The sequence below is a fragment of the Sinocyclocheilus grahami genome, unplaced genomic scaffold (genome assembly GCF_001515645.1).
Source record: "Sinocyclocheilus grahami isolate Dianchi unplaced genomic scaffold, SAMN03320097.WGS_v1.1 scaffold123.1, whole genome shotgun sequence".
NCBI classification, from domain to species: domain Eukaryota; kingdom Metazoa; phylum Chordata; class Actinopteri; order Cypriniformes; family Cyprinidae; genus Sinocyclocheilus; species Sinocyclocheilus grahami.
The window spans coordinates 105,623-113,774 of record NW_015505302.1 but is presented as its reverse complement, the minus strand read 5'-3'; the positions used below and the strand labels follow the sequence as shown (position 1 = coordinate 113,774).

Genomic DNA, 8,152 nt, shown 5'->3' with positions numbered 1-8,152 from the left:
GCGCATTCGTTCCTCCCTAAAACCCAAACGTAACGTCAGAATCAGATCAGTCGGTCATTGTTGTAAAATGCCAAAATATATATAACAAAAAGTACCGATAAGAATACCGTTAAAGTACCGATTCGATAAGCAGTATCGGTAAGAGTAGTAATACCGTTAAAACCTTTAACGATACCCATCCCTACTGATGAGCATTAACTGCTTCCAGCGCTGTATCAGTATGTTTTATCTTACCCGATCGCTGTTCTGACTCAGAGGAAGCTCATTCACTGTTTAGATGTCAATCATGTTATGTGTTCATAACCGCCCTCTCTCCGATGACGAGCGTGCGTTACACTTCCAGAAAAACATTTACAGGGATAAAACATGAAGCTAATAAACACACGATTATGACAGTATATGATTTGTATGTGATTTTCATGAGATTCTACGTATTTTCATAACAATACAGGGTGTTTACATGAGAAATGCTAAGCAGGTGTAGTGATTAGCTTGCTATAAAAGGCTACAAATAACATTATATGACCAAAACCCTCATTAGATTGCAATCGGAGGTTATTACAAACACTTAATGGTGGTTTAAAGTGTGTTTTGAGTAAAAGCATAGTTTAAAATTTAAAAATTGTCTAATGTACCATGTTGCTACACTGTGCATAAATGGTCACATAACATGCGTTTTCCTTGATGCCTCACCAGAGCCAATCACTGATTTAGGCACATAAAGCTTGCTGTATATTGGCTTACTGACTTTGAAGAGATTCAGTCGGTGCCTAAAAAGAATCGAACTCGATACTTGTGTAATGTAAGTTTTTTGAGGTAATGTGTAATGTAATCTTGTTAAAATGGATTTCATAAAATTGGTATTGAAAAAAGTATCGTTCAGGAACCGGTATCGAAGTCAAGGTATCGGTATCGAAAATGTTTGAACGATACCCAGCCCTAACAGCTATTTTACTCAAGAAATGCTCAGTAAGTAGTGCTGTTTTATTAAGTATTAAATGCTACAGTAATTGTCAAAACAAACTACTAAGGGTAAAAAAAAGTTATTTAATTAAAAACACTATCCGGAATTAATTTAAATCTTTTTTTTTACGTAAAATAAAAAAAAAACAGTAGAGCAGATTCAATAAAAAATGTATTTATATCTTAGTGTTTGTTTATATGTGTAAAACGTATGACTGGCAGAGAGAAGGTAAAATTAAAGATGAGTTGATTACAGCATCACAGACTGTGACTGTGAGAAACACATATATAACGTGAGACCCAGGAGCTATGAGCTGTGCAAATAACCTATTAGCCGGTTACATTCTCCAGAAACACTCAGTACAACACACACACAAGGCCAACTCTTTTTAATTAGTGCAAGTTTTATCTGTGCTCCAGTAAATTCCCTGCACAATGAAGCAGTGGGAAATATGGATGAGAGACATGTAAATTAATTTTGAGAGAAGATGAGAGCTTATTAAAACAAATTGAGAAAATATACAGCATATTGGTTCCACAGAGCAAGGTGACAACCTGCTGCTGGTGTCAAAACTTACGAGCCACTCGAGAATAAAGCAGTGGGAAAACACAAGGATTCTCACGCAATTTACTGACTCACAAAATAGTTTTTTTTTTTTTGCATGTTTCAATTTTGTGAAAATATATGGCCACCAACAAACTTAGGGCCAGATTTACTAACAACTTGAGCCAGTGCAAACTCTCTTTTGATGTTAAAACTACTGTCTGGATTTACTAAAAACACACAGTGGAAAAGTTATCACTGAAAAGGCATGGAAACAGTTATTTTTGCCACTGACCTTATGCAGTTGTAGTAGTTTCCCTTTCAGACACAAAATGTATAGGAGGAGAGTATTTAAATGTATCATGAAAAGCCTGACAATTTTTTCTTATGAGGACGTAAGCGATTTTTAACATTTACAGGGGTTAGGCTGTGATTTTTTTTGCCGTCTGAATCCAGAATGCCAGAATGCATCCGAATTCACATCTCTGAGTTTACAAGAAGAAATCGATTCAAAATTCACTGTTTAAATCCTTTTGACCACTGCCGAAAATTGTACGCTAACTGTTGCACTTCGCTGTAATTTGCATGCATATTTATTACTGAAATGCTGGAAAGTATTTCCAAGAACAATATTTCATAACTGCTCCACCACAGCGAGTGGGAGCTGTTAAGAACAAAAAGAAGAGAAAAAAGTATGTAAACATTTTTAATTAGTCATTATTATGGCAGCAACAGGTATGCAATACAATTTTTAAATATGTATTATATAGTCTACAATTACATAAAATATAAACCAAGAAGCTTTATGTTTACCTTACGTAAAAAAGATGTCGCATTAACTTTTTTCTTCTAATCTCCACATTTTTCATGACATCCAACATTTTGAGAGATAAAATGCAAGACAGAAAACTACAGGTGCATCTCAATAAATTAGAATATCGTGGAAAAGTTCATTTATTTCAGTAATTCAATTCAAATTGTAAAACTTGTGTATTAAATAAATTCAATGAACCAAAGACTTAAACTACTTCGGTCTGTGTGCACTGAATTTATTTAATACACGAGTTTCACAATTTGAGTTGAATTAATGAAATAAATGAACTTTTCCATGACATTCTAATTTATTGAGATGCACCTGTATTTCAACTATGGTGTCTATTTTCATATTTTTAAGCAGGAGATTTGAATAATCAAATAATAAATAGGATATTATAAAACATGAATTTATTTTTATTATTCCAAACATATGACATTTTATTCACAGTAGACAATCATGCGACTGGCCACATGAGCAGCGCGTTCCAAGGTTCGTAGGATCACAGAACTCGCTTCTCCACCATGAATAAATCGCCATCTGAATCCATGAGTTTTATCACTGAGGTGCCATGTAAATTTATTTTTACAGATGTCCACATGAGAAACACTTGCCGTCCGAATAGGGCCAGTGGTGATTTACTAAGGTTTGAAGAAGTCAGTTTACTGGTATTTGTGTCATTATTTAATGCCCAAAAAAGCATGTTCTTAACCCATTTTCTGTCTGTGTTGTTAGTAGATCACCAGCACATGCTTATCATTGGCTCTGATTGTTTGCAACCCTACGCCAATTTGCACTGCTCTTAATGGTAGATTGCATTGGTCATTATGGAATTAATCTGGCTGAGTCTATGTTCTTTAGTTTGCACATTGTCAGTAGATAAACCGCAGAACTTTCCAATCCCATCTGTGCTTTTTATGAGATTGCAGTCTCACGCTAATTTGACCTGTTTAGCTAATCTGGCCCTAGAAGTCTGCTACCTACAAGAATGACTGGTAGACTATGATAACTACGATAGATGGTCAGGAATAGAATCTGTGTTGGGCAAGATTAATGCTGTGCTCGATTTACCTCGGAAGTCGGATGTCGGAGCTGGGAATGACGTCACACGCAAGTAGACCATGTTCCAGTAGAGAAGTCAGAAAACCAAGATGAACACATCCACTGTTCGCATTACATTGAGACAGACAAACATAAGTGCTAATAAACAATATATTACTACTGTTTCGCTTCTGTTGATGCACTGAGCAACCTACTGGATCCTGAAATTGGAGTTGTTGCGATTCCTCCGGGATTCCGAGTCAGAACTCTGGCGTTCCAGTTAAAAGTTCCTACTGGGAACTCAGAATGTCCGACTTCGAGTACAAATGGAACGCAGCATATATCCCCTTAAAGAATCAGATCATCCAGGTGTTTTTTATTTTTTTTTATTATTTTTTTTTTAATCAGAGGTCAGCCAATAGATTGATTTTAAAGATTAAACAGCAACAATAGTTGTTTTTTGGAACTTCAAAATATCTGTGATATCTTCCAGATTTTGCAACAGGTTCAAGTTCATAACAGGGAAAACTGCTTGGTTTGAAAGTGACTTCTGCATGAGCTGTGCTTGTGTGCTATCATACTGATTGTAGATAATGGATCTTTTTGGCCTGCAAAAATCACAAATGTGACTGCACCTTAAAGGGATAGTTCACCCAAAAATGAAAATGCTGTCATTATTTACTCACCCTCATGTCGTTCCAAACCCGTAAGACCTCCGTTCATCTTCGGAACACAAATTAAGATATTTTTGATTGAATCTGAGAGCTCCCATAGACAGCAAGTGTCCTTACACGATCAAGGCCCAGAAACATAGATAAATGTTCCATGTGTAAAATAATCCATGTGACATCAGGGGTTCAACCGTAATTTTACAAAGCTACGAAAATACTTTTTGTGAGCAAAAGAAAAAAAAACTACTCTATTCAACAATTCGTCTCCTCTGCGTCACCCTAGCGCCATTTTGGAGAGTTTCCACTGATCGTAAATGCTCTATTCAACAATTCGTCTCCTCTGCGTCACCCTAGCGCCATTTTACACTGAATCTTAACTCTACTGAAAGAGACCCTACGAAAATACTTTTTGTGAGCAAAAGAAAAAAAAACTACTCTATTCAACAATTCGTCTCCTCTGCGTCACCCTAGCGCCATTTTGGAGAGTTTCCACTGATCGTAAATGGCGTATGCTGTTTTGTGTCAGCTGTGCCACGCGGATACGTTGTTTTCATTCAAATCAAAACGTAAATGACTTAAACAGCGTATCCGCGTGGCACAGCTGACACAAAATAGCATACGCAATTTGCGTTCAGTAAATTGTTCAAAATGTTTTTTTTTGGGTGAACTATCCCTTTAAAGCCAATTTACACCGCACCGACAAATGCCAACAGACGGCAACAGACACTTTGTTGGGTTTTACCCCTGTGATGTCTGTTGGCGTTGTTGTCGGAGATAGTTTTTGTTGATTCTCTGCACATCTACCATATAGGTTGATGTCTTTCACCACCACTTTGACCAACATTATAGCAGAGAACAACATTAGAGAAGTGTAATGCCTACAACTGATCGCATTTATGAGATGAGAGCCATTAATGACACCACAATGGCGTAGTTACCAGTGAGAAATTTTCTTTTTGTGCAAAAACCTTGTGAGTTGAGGGCATTTACAAAACTACATTTCCCATCATTCTCAGTGGCAGCACAAGCACAGATAAGGCAATTTTACACTTATGAATTGACTGCTCTTTGTTTTGTTGCAGGAATACTAAATACATTGTGCTGGTCAGGAAGTGAAAGAGGGAGGAAGAAATATGAAAATGTCTAACATCTATTTTATTCTAAATCACTTGAATGGACATCACACTGTAATTAGACTTCAGAACTTATATGTAGGAACTTCCTGGCAGTGACATGAAAGCAGCATAACAGCTGTAGAGACAACCACAGCTCTAAATGTCAGTTCTGTCAATCAAAACCTCAAGTAAAGACAAAAAACAGGCAGGAAAACGTGTAAACTATCCAAGTTTGTACTATTCTGGGTTTCTCCGCTGATTTATGAGCTCTAGTGTGATTTAAATTTTATTGTAAGTACCATAAATGCTGAGTAGATGATTTTCAGTAGAGTTATGAGGTGGGACGCTTAGCTCCACACAGCATCTGCAACAGCTCTCACACACAGCAAATGCTTCATCAGTGAAAATGAGGTACTGTGAATCACAAGAATATACTGTGCTTTGTTCAGACTCTAGAGGCAAAAACGAGACAAACCTTGACTTTGACATACAGTAAACACAGACGAGCACAAGTCCAAAATGTCAGAAATTTGCTTCCATATTTACTGCAGGGAGATTCAAAATGTAAATATTTCCTTGCCAAACTTATTAGTATGACACATTTCAAAGTGTGAATTCCTTTTATTCACATACATACACTATCATTCAAATGTTTCGGGTTGGAAGAATACTGTGAAATGTTACTACAATTTAAAATAACCATTTTCTAATTTAATATATTTTAAAATGTAATTTATTCCTGTAATGCAAAGCTGAATGTTTAGCATCATTACTCCTGTTAGGGTTGTTTAGTTTTTGTCCTGGTTTTCATTGTGTTTTCAGTTAACCTGTTCCCCTGTAACCTAGTTTTACTTAGTCTCCTGATTGTCATTTTGTTCACCTGTGTTTGATTAATTAACTCATCAGTTCCTTTGTTTGTTCCCCTACAAATACCCTCAGTTTTCCCTTAGTCGGTGTCTGTTCTAGTTTATGTTAAGTTGGTTAGTGTACCTGTAGGAGTTATTTACTTTATTAAAGTAAACTTTGCTCTTCATCACCACGTCTCCTTCACACTACCAGAGCATAACAGAAGAACGGACCTAACATGAGGCTGAAGCTGGCATCTATTAATGGTGTTCATAGCCCTTCAGGGGCCACAATGTTGATCTTCCAGGACGGCCGAGACCTGGAGCTGATCCATGCTGGTCACTGAAGAGCGACATCAAATTCGCACTGTGGATCGCCGGATCAGCTCTCACCGTGGATGAAGCGGAGTCCAGCCCGTGGTCGTCACATGTGGTTACCGCAAGCCCGCCGGCCGCTCCGAAGTCAAGGCCGAAGGCCGCGGCATTCTCAAGCTCACCGGCAGCCGCTCACTCAAGCCCGCTGCCCACTCAAATTCGCCAGCCGCAGCATTCTCAAGATGCAGATGCAAACCTGCCGGCCTCCGCTCACTCAAGCCCGTCGACCGCTTCACTCTTTCAAAACTTAGCCCAAAGTAAGAGGCTGAAGAGGAGGAGGCGGTCATCCAAAACTCCAGCGCTTGAGTCTGCTCCAGCATGCCTCTCAGCGCTTATGGACGTAGCGCTACCCCCAGAGTTCTCGGCCCCCATCCTCACCCCAGAATCCTCTCCAGAAAGCTCTCCTTCATGTCCACTGGTCCCATCCAGCTCTCCATCGTCTCCGCTGGTCCCGGCCAGCTCTCCATCATCTCCGGAGTCTCCTTCGCCTCTGCTGGTCCCATCCAGCCCTCCTTCGTCTCCTGATTCCCCCGAGTTAGCCAGCCCTGCTCCACCAGAGCGCCCTCCAGTGTCCGCTCCTCCAGAATGCCCTCAAGTGCCTGTTCCAGTCCTGCACCAGCCTCCAGGGCGCCCTCCCCGATGGTACCGTTACGGCGTGGGACGCGTGGGAGGGGGGATTAATGTTACGGTTATGTTTAGTTTTTGTCTAACAACTCCAGTCTTATTCCAATGTTGAAAACAGTTGAGCTACTTAATATTTTTCAGGATCTTTGATGAATAGAAACATTAAAAGAACAGCTTTTTTTTTTTTTTTTTTTTAAACCGAAATCTTAAATGTCTTTACTGTCACTTCTGATTAAAAAATTACTTAATGTTACAAAGATTTAAATAAAAATACAGTTCTTCTGAAGTTTCTATTCATCAAAGAATCCTGAAAAATACACTAATATTTTAACATAAAAATAAGCAGCACAACATCATTGATAACATCAATCATCATTGATAATAATACAAAATATTTCTTAATCAGCATATTAGAATGATTTCTGAATTTATTAACAGGTAAATAATAATACATAATAAATATCATTTCTTGGGCCTCTGATTGTTTTGTTAGCTCCAGCTTCAGAGTAATTAGTCACATGACATTCACAGTTTAGGAGACTGACTGAAGGAAGATGGCAGATTTCACATTGTGTACTTCCAGGGGTCCTGTGCCAATCAAGCAACTCTAATTGAGATGCATGGTAATGCTAACGGATCACTTTCTCCAGGTATTGTAGCCCTCTTTAGCATGAATGTGTGTGGACAACGAAAAGTGCCTCTAAATGCTGCAGCATGTGTGTCTGGTTTAATGCTTAATTACGAAGGTCAGGGTTGCATTGTGGACTAAAATTCAGGAGATCCTTTGCCTCTGTTTACCCTGACAGAGCCCCCACAGAGACCTCCTCATTCACACCGCAGAGAAAGAATGAGGGAGAAAGACAGACAGACTAAGCGGAAGCATGAGAAATGGAGGAAACTGATAAATGGAAAGATTTATAATAAGTTGTCTGCTCAATCTAATAGAGCAGGACCTGACCAAGCCTTTACGGGGCCCTAAGCAGAATTTTACAAGGGGGGCCCTTCAGTGCTGCCAATATTGTCAATGCTTGATTATTCGTACACTATGGGCCCTATCATACACCCGGTGCAATGTGGTGCAAGATGCGGCACAAGTGTTTTTGCTAGTTTCAGCATGACGCAGTTCTCATTTTCCCGTCCTGCGCTGCGTTGTTTAAATA

The 8,152-nt window shown here is 38.9% G+C and overlaps 1 pseudogene; it reads right to left on the bottom strand.

The window, feature by feature from the left end:
* Nucleotides 1-6,688, bottom strand: part of LOC107590008 (E3 ubiquitin-protein ligase parkin-like) — a 113,691-nt pseudogene extending 107,003 nt beyond the window's left edge.
* Nucleotides 6,689-8,152: the final 1,464 nt, after the last annotated feature.